The sequence below is a fragment of the Diabrotica undecimpunctata genome, chromosome 4, assembly GCF_040954645.1.
Source record: "Diabrotica undecimpunctata isolate CICGRU chromosome 4, icDiaUnde3, whole genome shotgun sequence".
Taxonomy (NCBI): domain Eukaryota; kingdom Metazoa; phylum Arthropoda; class Insecta; order Coleoptera; family Chrysomelidae; genus Diabrotica; species Diabrotica undecimpunctata.
The window spans coordinates 159,331,175-159,345,730 of record NC_092806.1 but is presented as its reverse complement, the minus strand read 5'-3'; the positions used below and the strand labels follow the sequence as shown (position 1 = coordinate 159,345,730).

Sequence of the window (14,556 nt, the reverse complement as noted above, 5' to 3'; positions counted from 1 at the left end):
GAAATAAATAATTAATGTTTACAATAATTCTGTAAGTGCTTATATAGACCAAGGAACTAACAAATACTTTTGATCAATTTGGTGATAACAAAATGTAATGTAAAATTTGCAAAAGATTATACCTCATTTTTCACTTTAAACAATATATAAACAATGTAAGATCGCTATTTGCTTTTAAATGCTAAAGTTGACGGTAAAATGAGGGTTTGTAAAGATATTTTTGTTAATTTGTTGTGTAATTATTGCAAAAATAGACTCAACAGTCGATTTTTTGAAAATTATTCATAACTTTTCTAAAAATACACAAAAACTTTAATTTCGCATGGGAATGGGGACAAATATTCAGCTTTAAAGATTTCAAAAAATTTCACTTAATAGTTATTACAAATTTGAATTTGTTTATACTAAAAAGCTTTTATCTATAACGCTGGTATGCTTAAACTATTGGGCCTACATGAGGTCTGAAAGCACCAAATTGAAGACAAAGGCTTATTTTATCAAATTAAATCATTTAACTATTATAAAATTTATGTTAAATATTGTAAAATAGGTTTAAAAAAGTACTGTGATTTTTAGCTTATAAACAATTAAAATACCTCAAGCACATTAATATGTAGGAAGTTTTTTTATTCGACATTCTGGCATTTTTACACGAATTTAAAAAATGTATAATGATCTACAACCTTTAAAACCCGAGTGAGTCCTTTTTCTTTAAAAAATTCACCTTCATAATTAAGAAATTTAAAGTCATCATTTAAAAGATTAAAAATTCAAGTTTTGACAAAAAAAAAATTCAAAATCATTCGTTTAAAAATCAGTCGTCTATGAGGCGCAAAAGATAAGGAGTTAACTATTTTCAAAAACTGAATTCATAAATTTAAATTTATAAAAGTCGCAATATCTCCGGTTTTAATCAACGAAAATTTATGTTTTTTTTTTTAATTAGGGCACCTCGTGGCATAGATCATAAAAATACATTTAGTTAGATTGTGAATTGGTTATTTAATCGACTAATTTGTTTAAACAATTAAAATAAATATTTATTTTGCAAAATTTTACTTTTTTCTTATTATTAGTAGTAGAAAAGGTTATGAAATAATAAGCAACTTAAATGTTTATGTATTATAGTTATAAATAATATATTTTAACAATAAATTTTCCAAAAAAAAAAATTTATTTGAAAATCTAATCTACACGTGTTAATTTTTCTTGAATATTGAACTTGCACATTTTTGTTTTAATACATAATAATGTTCTTCTTCTTCAAGTGCCATCTAAGCGGCGGCGGTCGGCAATCATCATAACTATTCGGACTTTTGAGACGGCTGCTCTGAAAAGTTCATTTGTTGTACATCCGTACCACTCTCTCAGGTTGCGCAGCCATAACATTCTACGCCTCCCCATGCTTCTCTTTCCTTGGATCTTTCCCTGCAAAATAGTTGGAGCAAGGTGTATTTCTCTCCACGTGTAATATGTCCGAGATATTCCAATTTTCTTGTTTTAATTATATTTAAAACTTAAATTTCTTTATTCATCCTTCTCAGAACCTCTTTGTTTGTGATGTGTTCTGTCCACGATATTTTCAGAATTCTTCTATACACCGACAGCTCGAATGATTCCAGTTTTTTCATTGATGTCGCATTCAAGGTCCAAGATTCTATTCCATAAAATAAAGTCGAAAAAACATAGCACCTCGTCAACCTAACTCTTAGTTCCAATTTTAAATCCCTTGAACATATCACTCTTCTCATTTTGTTGAAATTTGCTCTAACCTTTCCTATTCTGATTTTGATCTCTTGAGTATAATCATTTGTGGAGTTAATCGTTGTTCCCAGATATACATATTTGTTCACTTGTTCGACGTTGGTTCCGTTTATTAGAAGATTCTCGTTATTTGTTTGTGTTTTCAATATTCTCATAAATTTCGTCTTCTTGACATTCATTGTTAGACCATACTGTTTTCCATACTCCGCTATTCTGGTCACCAGTCTCTGAAGATCTTCAATATTTTCGGCTAAGATCACAGTGTCGTCCGCATATCTAATGTTGTTAATGGGAACTCCATTTACCTTTATTCCAGCTGTTTCACCCTCAAGAGCGTTTTTCAGGATCTCTTCGGAGTAGGCATTAAAAAGAATTGGCGACAATACGTATCCCTGTCTCACTCCACATCTTATTTCAATTTCTTCCGACAGCTGTTCGTTAACACGTACTTTTGCTCGCTGTTTATAATACAAATTTGATACGATCCTGAGGTCGTTATAGTCAATCTTTTTTGATTTCAGGACATTCATTAATTGTTTATGTCGTACTTTATCGAATGCTTTATTATAGTCAATAAAACATGCGTATATATCATGATTGACGTCCAGGCATCAGTATATATTAAGTGAAAAAAGAGCTTCACGCGTTCCTAGGCCTTTGCGAAAATCAATTCATTACTATTTAAATGGGAATAAGCCACTATGAAAGGTTAAAGTAAGTTTATTGACGTTTCAATTTCCACTTCGGAAATCGTTCTCAAAATACAAACATTAGTAAATTAAACCAATTTTGTTTTTTTGTTGTTTAATTTTAAACGATTTCCGAAATGGAAATTGAAACGTCAATAAACTTACTTAAATTCATTGTGGTTGATTCCCATTTAAATAGTAATTACTTTAACATGACACAAGAAAATAGCTTTAGAGCAATATTGGCCCTTATTGTTTTTAAGAATATTTTTTTGAAAGTTCTCAATTACTTTTCTGTGTTTTTAACGTATTTCTTGTGAAAAGTTAACCTTAAAATTGTAATAATCGTAAAAATTTATTATATCATCTAATAATCCATAATAAACTTTAAAGCCGCGCAAATAGTACTAATATATTTGATGGATTAATCCTTTTACGGGGTTTTAATCTAACACAATGTTTTTCCCTTTTTATTAATGTATAATATACTATACAGCGATAAATAAAACATGATTAATTTATTATTTATAACGGCACGATATCGTTAACGATTATTTCTCATATGTTTACAACGTAATAATCGTAACGTGCGAAAAGGTTATGGTGCGATTAGGATTTTTATGGACAGATATTATGTTGCGACTACAAACGGCAAAAAATATAAGTTTAAGAATATTGATAAGTTTATATTAATGTACGGGTTAATATTAACAACAATAATGTTGGCAATTAAGTGATCAAGAGTAAAAGAATGAGAAACATTGCAGTACGGAAGCGGTGTAGCTTGTCCTGATCTGATGACTAAGCCAATTAACTTTTTTTAGAGCAGCGATAGACATAATCATAAATTTTATTTGGTATTGGTAGACTGTAAGAAAACGTTGTCAAGTAACCATTCTTGAATCGTACGTATTTACAGGCAAATATTTAAAAGATTGTATTGGACTTAAAGAAGCATGAAGGAGATAATTATTATAATTTAGATAATCTATCTATATAAATGTGGGTGTACCGACGCATTCTTCGTATATCCTGGACCGAATATGTCACCAACATAGAGGTAATCCAAAGAATCGGAAAGGAGAAAGAAATCGTGAATACAATTAAACAAAGAAAGCTTGAATATCGAGGCCACATATTGAAACACGATAAGTACCGTCTACTGCAATTGATTGTCAAGGGAGAAATAGACAGTAAGCGGGGGCCAGGCAGGAGAAGACACTCATGGCTCCAAAATCAGTTGGCAACACGGATCTCCTCAGCATCTCGCGTTATCTCTTCTATCCACCTCAGCTTTGGTCTGTCTCGTCTTCTTATTCTCCCAGCTGAGGTATCAAAATATTTCTGTTATCATGTTCCATTCCAATGTCGCTTGATTATCGTGGTAATATCTTTTCCACCAAATTTATGCTTGTTAATATTCTACAATTCCACGTTATATCTACGCCTCCATATTCACTTTTTCGATAATTTGTCGTAGTGTGACAATCTGGTTAATACTTGACCATCTACGCCTGAAAACTACCTGACTAAATTTTACAAACAACCTACTTTAATAGTAATGCATCATAGATAAGGGGGTTAGGTTAGGTTAGGTACGGATTACATGTGGCGTCCGTCGGTTGACAGGACTTTGTTGTGAACGGGACTTTGTTCCCATTGGACGGTGGCTTCGACGGTGACGATGACATTAGATAAAGAAAAGAAGACGAATTGACAGTTGACAAATCTTGACAAGTCTTGGCTAAGGTTCATGCTCGGCCGGTAATGCAGATTCAACGCTTACCGTCAGTGACGTCAGAGTAGTTCAAGTGTGCCGTCTTGTCTCGCCCAAGTGTCCCATCCTCTGCTTTTACAAATTTTACAAACAACAGACTTTAATAGTAATGCATCATAGATAAGGGGGTTAGGTTAGGTTAGGTACGGATTACATGTGGCGTCCGTCGGTTGACAGGACTTTGTTGTGAACGGGACTTTGTTCCCATTGGACGGTGGCTTCGACGGTGACGATGACATTAGATAAAGAAAAGAAGACGAATTGACAGTTGACAAATCTTGACAAGTCTTGGCTAAGGTTCATGCTCGGCCGGTAGTGCAGATTCAACGCTTACCGACAGTGACGTCAGAGTAGTTCAAGTGTGCCGTCTTGTCTCGCCCAATCCTCTGCTACTCTCCTCTCCTACGTGATATTTTATGAATTTTTTTCAAATACCATTCGAATCCACCAACCGTGGACAATTTATTCGATTGTAATTTAACCTTTTATTTTTTAATTAAAACATACATAGAAGTCGTTCGAACGTTGAAGAAATCACGTCTTAGTACATTTCTACGAATTGCTACATGAACTACTTTTTTTTATTACGTTCTAACCTTCATTCGGCGTACTTACGTTATTTTCGTCAGGTAGTTACATGCAGTCATTAAACAATTAATTGTTGTGGCCTGACTTCATCACGAACCAATGAAACTGATTGAAACGATAAACAAAACCCCTGCTAACGGTTTTGTCGTACAATAAATACATGAATAATGGCATGCCAATGCGAATTATTAATCATAGACATTATTTATGTCTTATTTTCTAAATGTAAGATCACATTCGTTTCAATTGAAATTAATTGACAACGCTGAGAATAATTGTTCTCGAATAAAATGCCGGCTGATTTAGCCAAATGGACAATTTGCGTCTTTTTGCAATTAATATTATTTATTAAAATATCTCTAAAAGAGGTAGTTGAAAGAGCACAAAACCTGTGGAAACTGGATTTTAATACACAAGAAAATAGAATATAAGATTACCTAAGAATAAGAAATAGTTTCAAAATATAAGTATACACACACTTGTACAAACTTGCTGGCAAGTACATTTGTGTGAAATCCATAAAAATGAAGAAGACGGAAAAGAAGAATATATCGCAGTAGGCAGTGTTGGTAATTGGAATTACACTTCTTTTACTTCAAAAAACTTTCTCGTCATCTTTTAAAGGGTTTTTAATATATTGTTTCTTCTATGGATGCGTTTCCTACCAAATGTTTATCTTTACCAATTGACCGATTAAGCTAGGTTGCATTGAAATATCATTTTACAATTAATCATATTAAATCTGTGCTAGATTTTCTTGATTAATTCCTTTTGTGAAATATAAACTTGATTTCCAATTTTACTTATCTGTAAACCTAAAACTACTAATTTTTCATTATAAACATTTTCATTTTAAATTTTTTCTTTGACTCAATTTTTTTGTATAACACCCGTACGGTGTTTATATACTGCTATCTGGTCACAAATGACCAATTATAAGTTATTTCCTGACCTAGTATTTTTTCCAATCATCCAATACAATTTCTTATATCTAATATCAAGCTCCCCTCTTTTCTTTTTAACATGGAGTTTCCAGCGCAACCTCGCGTCTAGTGTGATGCCCACGTATTTTGCTGATGTTACATACGGAACTTGGGTATCATTTATTCTAACTGGGAAATTTTCTATTTTTTTTTGTAAAGTTAATGTGTGCAAATTTGGTCTCATTTAATTTTATTCGCCATTTTCTGGTCCAGGTATGTATTATATTTACTGATAGTTGCAACTTATCAGTCGCTTCTTCACTATTGTCTCCTGTCGCTAGTATGGCTGTATCATCCGCGAAGGTGGAAATAGGGTTTTTTTCTAGCTCTGGAAGGTCACACGTATACAATAGGTACATGACCGAATCTAATATGCTCCCTTGTGGCACGCCAGCTTTGATCTCCCTTAAATCGGTGTACACTTCTTGTTTTACTCTGAAATATCTATTCGCAATGTATGATTCTAAGATTACTGAATACTGTTTAGGCATGAACATTCTTGGTTTACAGTTTAAACCCTCATGCCAGACTTAATCAAACGCCTGTGCTACGTCCAAAAAGATTGTAGAGCAGACCTTCTTTTCTTCTAATTTTTTTTTCTATTATATTCGTTATTATGTGAACTTGATCTATAGTGGAATGTTTATTTCTGAAACCAATTTGATGATTTGGTATAAGATGTTTTCTTTCTATTATTGGTTTTAATCTTTTCAATAGAAGTTCTTCAAATAGTTTTGACATCACCGAAAGGTGTGCTATTGGTCGATAGGATGATATTTCATTAGGAGGTTTACTTGGTTTGGTGATCATAATCACTTCGCCTACTTTCCAGAGTCTAGGCACATATCTCAATCTAAAAGCAGCATTTATGAGGTGTGTCAGCTTAACTATGGCTTTTCTTGATAGATTTTTTAATAGTTATCCTGTTATTGAGATTATATCCTGGAGCTTTCTTAGGATTTATATTCTCTTTTATCTCTGTTGATACTTCTCTAAATTCTGTTGACGTTATTCCCTCTTCGGTTTGGAATGGATCTTCCCATCTCAGTTCTTCACCATCATTGTCGTTGAGTTTGAACGTGCTTTCTAAATGATCTGCAAATTGTTCTGCTTTCTATTTGTTACTTCTAGCCTAGTTGCCTTTTTCCAATTTAATAGGAGGAGAATGAATAATTGGTCTCTTCATTCTTTTTGTTGCCTTCCATAACGAATAATCTGTGTTCTGGTCAGCTGTTAAATTATGTATTTAAAAAGGAATCATTTGTTGAATTTTTTATATGTATTCTGTATCTTCCTTTTTAGTTTTTGTGTAGCATTATTTAGAGTAGTTTTGTCTCGTGGAGATCTGTATTGTTGCCACATTTTTTTTTAACTTTGTTTTTTCTATTATGAGTTCTCTCATTTCTTTTGGATAGTTGTTCCCTTTTTTTGTTCTAGAAGTTATTGCGTGAGTATTTTCCCAAGCTACCTGTTGGATATTTTTTATAAAAACTTCTAATTCGTCATCAAGTTGCCTCGTGTTTCTCAATGGCACAGCAAGATTAGTTTTGTGTTAAAGGTTTATTTTTAAGCTCTCCCAGTCAGTTTTTTTATTAGTCAATATTGGATTCAGTTTTCAGTCAAACTGGATTTTTATAAAATTAATATTGTTTTCCACTTTTTAAAATATTATCAAATCATCAACGTAAACAAGTAAAAATATAAAATTCTTATAATACGAACAAGGATCCTTCCTAGATCGTTGAAAACTAAGATCAGTTAGACTTTTGACAAAATAATTCCAACATTTTGGAGTATCTTTTAAATCATATAATGATTAAGTTAACTTACAAATTAGATTTTTGTTATATCCTTCATGCCTTTCAAGTTAATACATAATTTGCTTTGTCCTACGGTTGTCTTCCACTCTTCCTAGGTGTCCTGCCCAATTCAATTTTACAGTGGCAATCTTTTGGATTACATCTGTAACTTTTGTTCGTCTTCTTATTTCTTCATTGGACTTGCGATCGCTGAGCTTAATGTTGAGCAGTCTCTGTCTATAGCTCTCTGAGTCATTTAGAGTTTGTTAAAAGCCTGTGTCTCAGTTCCATAAATGTCAGTACCGGCAACACGTACCTACTAATCGAAAGTTTTTACCTTTAAAGCATTTGGTAATTTTGATCCAAATACATGTAATCTTCCGAATACTGCCCGTTTTAAGGAACATCTTCTATCGAAGCTAGTCTTTGAGTTGAGTTTTGTTAATTCAATTTTTTGTCCTAAATATATATACGACTCAACCTTTTCTATATTATTATTGTCCAGAGTTATATCCTCAGTTTCGTTTGTTAAATATTTAGTTTTTGCTAGATTTATTTTTAGTCCCATTTCTTTTGATTTTGTATTTAGGTTCAGTTTAGATTTTGACCAATATCGTAGAAATAAAGTTCGTCAAATTTTATAATTACGCCGCGATTTTTAAGTGCGATTACGAGTATTTTTAAGTATTTTGATCGGTTTATAATATGACGTTTTTATCGAATTGTGCAACAAAACTATCTTTGCGACATTTTTATTTATCTTACCGAGGTTTATACGCAGAAATATCTGGATTTTTATGACACTTGTGCATAAAAACGAAACATATTTCGTAATTGTTCCTAGAAATTACTTCATCATTGGAATTTCGTATTAATAACTGAATGACAACTGTAATAAGTTAATTAAAATTGACTCAAACTTATTGTGCAATTGGTTTGTTGTTCGTTGAGTACAAACTTCCTAAAGAATCTTATCTCATAAATTCTACTTTTAACACGTAACATGCTAATCACCCCTATGAGCGTCAAAATATCGCTTCAGTTAAATGCTGATGACGCACATGTGGGTTTTTAAGATACCTATGACTTATAATGTCTAGCATAAATACCTTTGTGTATAAAAATTTATTTTTTGGAATAGTTTGTGGAGGGAACTATTCTTCTTCTTCATGTGCCGAGCTCGATTATCGAGCGTTGGCTATCAAATTGGCTATAGTAATTTTGTTGACGGCAGCTCGGAAAAGAGATGCAGAGGATCTGTTAAACCAATCTCTCAGGTTTCTAAGCCATGACGTTCTTCTTCGACCTGGCCCACTTCTTCCGTCTACCTTGCCTTGTATTATTAAATGGAGTATATTATATCTCTCTGGGTGGCGCATAACATGGCCAAAATTTTCAAGTTTGCGATTTTTAACTGTTTTGACGACTTCGATAACTTTTCCCATCCGATGCAAAACAGCTTACGAACTCTATCCACCCAACTTATTCGTAGGATTCTCCGATACACCCAGATTTCAAAGGCTTCCAGTTTCTTGAGAAGTCTATCTGTCAAAGTTCAACCTTCGACACCATACAAAAGAGTAGAGAACACATAACATCTCACTAATCTAATTTTCAGACTTATACTGTTTCCACATAATCTATTATGTGGAAATATTATGTAGGGAAATTATGTGGAAATTATGTTTCCACATATTATGTGGAAATATTATGGACTATATATTATTATATTATCTGTTACCTTATTTAGCTATCAGTTCCCAAAAACCTTTTCTCCAAGTACAAAAACTAATTTATAAAATTATTTAAATTTAGATTCTGTACTATCTTTATTTTTCCATATCAAATTTATTAAATTAACGTATTATTTTTCATATTTAAATTAGCTTTTTTCTTTTTTTTTGTTATTAAACTTTTTTATTTTGGATAATAAACATCAAAAACATTGAGGCATTCGAGATGTGGTGTTACAGGAGAATGTGGAAAATACCATGGACAGAAAGAGTAACAAATCAAGATGTTCTGCTGAAGATAGGGAAGGAATGCGAAGTCATAAAAACCATACAAACGAAAAAACTGGAATATCTGGGCCACATAATGAGAGAAGAGTCTCTGTAAGAATAAGTCTCTGCTTAGACTCATAATCCAAGGAAAAATCTCGGGAAAGAGAAATGTGGGACGTAGGAGGATTTTCTGGTTGCGAAATTTAAGGGAGTGGTATGGGTGCAGTTCAATACAGTTGTTCAGAGCTGCAGCCAACAAAGTAAAGATTGCTGTGATGGTAGCCAACCTCCGATAGGAGACGGTACTGCAAGAAGAAGAATTTTGGATAATTCTTATATTATTAGAAAATAGAATGCAGATTTTCTTAGTCAATAACAGATAGTTGTATCTATTACAGAATTCCGTACCTACATAATAGGTTGCCATGCTTTTTAGTTGTTAAATTATCAAACTATTTTTTTTTTTCGAATTAACGTTTCTTGACATCTTTGGTCGTTGACATGGGAGCAAAGGTTTACAATAGTACCTACAGAGTTATGATACAGAGTTTACAATAGTAAACAGAGTTTTGTTAAACATGTGTAGTCTTTAAGAAGTCTATTAGGCTCTTGAGTCGGCTTGAACAGGTATTGCCATCTTCTCTTTTCTGTTCAGAGATGCTAGGGATAAATAGCTGTTAACATTAGGTTGTATTTCTCTGAGTTCTGTATTTTTCTGTGTTCCAAAGTTCTTGCCACTTGGCTTGGATATTTCTTTTGAATTTTGATTTTATATCTTCTTGCAGCTGTTAGCTGTAGATGGGTAAGTTGGATGTAGATGGTTCTTTTGAGGGCACTGTCAATAATACAACGATCAAAAGAGTAACAAGATATAAATATTTAGGAACGTGGCTAACCGAAGATGGAGATCAAACAAAAGAAATCAGATCTAGAATAGAAATGGCAAGGAACACGTTGATAAAATTGAAGAACTTACTTTGCAACCGTAACCTTAATCTAGAGATCCGTACAAGAATGCTACGTTGTTACGTTTTTTCTACTTTACTATACGGCAAGGAAGCGTGGACAATAAAACAGTCTGAAATCAAAAAATTAAACTCCTTTGAGATGTGGTGCTACAGGAGAATCCACAGAATATCGTGGACTGAAAAAGTAACTAATATAGAGGTGTTACAAAAAATAAAGAAAGAATGTGCAGTCATAAAAACTGTTAAAATTAGAAAGATTCAATATCTGGGTCATATAATGAGGGGCGAGAAGTACGTATTACTTAGGTTAATTATGCAAGGGAAGATACAAGGGAAGAGAAACCCAGGACAACGCAAAATATCCTGGGTAAGAAATTTGAGAGTGGTTCGGTTGCAGTTCATTAGAATTATTCAGAAGCGCGGCCAATAAAATTAAAATAGCGATGATGATTTCCGACCTCCGATAGGAGAAGGAACCTGAAGAAGAAGAAGAAGCCATCTCATTTTCTTGGATGCCGATATGAGAAAACACCCATATTATTGTTATTGAAGTCCCTCGGGAAGTGTGGAGATGTAACGATTCTAGTATTTTTTGCACTAGGTGATACTGATTGTAAATATTTTCTAGCGAATAAATTGCGGATAAGGAATCGGTGCACAGAGCTACACTTTGATGATTATCAAAAGGGAACTCGAGAGCTTTTGAAATACTGAAGAGTTCTCCTGAAAAGATGCTACATTCGTTCGATATTCGGTATTGTCCTAATACTGTATCAACTGTACTGATAGAACAGCCAACTTCATCTGCGTTTCGGGATGCATCGGTATAAAGCACCTTCTCATAGTGGGATGTATTCACAATATCTTTGAAAGCTTGTCGAAAATTATATTATTTATTTGTTGCTTATTACATTTACATATGAAAATGTTTATAAAAGGAAGTGTTCTAGACCAAGTGTTTCAGATAATTTTGTGTCTTGGCACAAGGGTTGTAGAATCTGTGGGATTGAAAGTATACATCTGGGCGAGTTTACAAGTCCAGGTCTTAGCAAAGTCAGAAGTTTAATAATGGGGTTAGTCGGATTCGATGAAATTCTGCTGGCATAAGATCGGAGTAATTGCTGCCTCTGAAGGTAAAGGGGGAGTTCATGGGATTCACAATAGAGACTTTCAGCGGAACTGGATCGAAATGCTCCTAAGCAAATTCGGAGAGCAGTGTTGTGAACAGAGAACAGAGTTTAACGATTGTAATAAATTATTGGATGCGGACAAGTAAACTATACAACCATAGTCTAATTTGGATCGGATTATAGCTCGATATATTTTGAGTAGTACACTTTCATCGGCACCTCATTGATGGTGGGATAATGTCTTTAACAAATTCATTCTGCTTAAACAGTTGCCTTTTATTTCATCGATATGACGACGCCATGTGAGTTTGTTATCGACAGTTAGTCCTAAAAACTTATAATGATCAAATATTATTGGGTATTTCTGCGCTATTGTATCACCTGGTGAATTTAATTATTTTGGATTTATTGGAAGAGTACCTGAAGCCAGTTTTCTCGGACCATGTAGTAAAGGACTCGACAGAATTTTGTATTAACGAAGAGGTTGCTGCTGTGAATTTTCCTTGGCAGTATACAATCAGGCCGTCTGCGTATAGGGCAAATTTAACTGGAGATTTTATATGAGAGCAAATATCATTGATGGCTAGTAGAAAGAGGGTAGAACTTAAAGTAGAACCTTGGGGTACACCATTTTCAGTGATATAGTTGTCGGATAATACTCGTTAACTCTGATTCTGAAATTTCTATTATTTAAAAAGTTGTTTATAAAGCATAATGTAAGATTATTTTCTACCAATTTTTTAAGGATAACCGACTTACATATTGTATCGAAAGCACTTTCTATATTAAAAATGACCGCGATTACGTCTTGCTTGGAGTCCAATTAGCTATTTGCTATATCTGTTTGCAGGATCACAAAATTATCAGTGGTGCTTTGATTAGGTCTGCAACCTGATTGAGCCGCGTTAAGGATATTGTTTTTTTCTAGATACCAGATTAATCGCTAGTTAATCATTTTTTCCAATAATTTGCAAAGGGTGCATGTTAGGGAGATTGGCCTAAATGAGTTTGGAGAGTTGTGAGAGCTGCTTTATTTTATAGAAAATATAATGGATTCCCTCCATTTGAAAGAAAATTCTTGTCGGGACCAGATTAAATTGTACCACTGAAGCAATTTATTTATAGTTTCTTTCTAGGAGATATTTGAGGAAAATTGAGGGGATGTCATCAGGGCCAGCAGTTGAATTTTTTGTACTGGATAGGGCTAGAGTCAATTGTTGATTAGAAAAGGGTAAGTTTATTGGGTTGGAAATATCGTTAGTTTTACCACTTGGGATGTTAAAAGAGTGTAAAGAAAACTTATTTTGGTTTAGTTTTTTGGATTGAAAGTGATTGAGTCACTATTTTGTTGTCATCATGAATTAAGGCGGGGACTTTGTAGGCGGTGCATTGACCTTTCATATGTTTAATTTTGTTCCAAACTTGGCTTGGAGGTGTGTCGGAAGAAAAAGAATTGATATAAAGGTTCTATGAAATCTTTTTGCTTTCCTTTATTTTGATTTAGCTTTCGGTAATTTAAACTTGATAAGATTTTCATTAGTTCTTGTTCGTCTATATTTATTCAGAGCTTTCTTACATACACGAACTACTGTAGCACAGGAGTCATTCCACCAAGGAACTAATTTTCGTATAGGTTTAACAGAATATTTTCCTATATATTTTTGAGCGGAATTAATTATGCAATTGGTAAACTGATCAACTAGGTGATCTTTGTTAAATTCACATTTAATTGAATTGACTTGGTCTCAACGTTTAGACTGAAATTCATCCAGTCTGCTTGTACAATACGCCATTTACTTACTGGGTTGTACGATTTGGGTTTATTATCTGAGATTAGTATAGGGAAATATCAAACTATTGGCGTGTGTTAAAATGAAAGCAAGTAATTCACATTTTTAAAGATCAAAATATAGTCCTGATCAATTATAGTTGGTACAGTATAAATCCTGATGCACGTCATTATCTACGTCACAGATCTAAGAAGAAGAAGAAGGTTTGAACTTGAATTAGGCACTTGGTGAGTTCAAAAATAATATTTTTTACTTATATTTTGAGCCTTGACAATGTTTCCTTTTTTTCGGTTTTAAATTATTATTAATTATCTTAAAGTCGAAAACTTTTAACTATAGAGAAAAATTACAAGAAACATTTTTTAAATAAATTAGGACTATTTTTCGTTTGGACGACCCCTAGAACCTTGCGTTGTGGTAGCTCATGAAAGTGATTATGCAAAAAAATCTCATGGGGATATTTTTCCGAACGAACCCCGGCTTTTCGCCTTGTTTATATTGTATTCGAAAATTTTCTAATTTTTCTATTATAAAAACTGTGGTATCATGTATTTCTACTCGAATTATTTAATATTCCAATAATGTTATAATATAATAAGAACGAAAAATTATTGATTCGAAACAATCTGTACGCTATATTCTTGACCACCCTTGCTTTAACTCTATTCTTCAGACAATATCGATTTCCGGTTAATTGTTCACATAACCCACTGCGTTGTAGACAGGGGTATGTGTGCCGCGGGTCAACAAATCGACTTTTGACATATCTGGGACGTCAGAAGTTTCCACCCCCAGCGACGACGTCATCTCATAAAATCGAAGTTGGCTGGAGGTGTGGCGATATAGATTCATCAATGTTGCTGTGTTAGCTTCAATGTCACAAGAGTTACCGATTTGTTGGGTTGTGAGACTTTTGAACAAATTTGTTGTCCTGCAATTACTAGCACTTCCTTTTTTTCTGTTTATTTATTTATTTAATACACGGGATAACCCCATTAATAGTTTAAATTACAATATGCAATATCACAGTTAGGATTCAAAACTTGAAATTACTTATAATATAAA

General features: G+C 33.2%; 1 protein-coding gene across 3 annotated transcripts in view; it reads left to right on the top strand.

Annotated features, from left to right (window-relative positions):
• Hex-A (Hexokinase A) overlaps positions 1-14,556 on the top strand; it is a 124,986-nt gene that overhangs the window by 47,571 nt on the left and 62,859 nt on the right. The window lies entirely within an intron of this gene.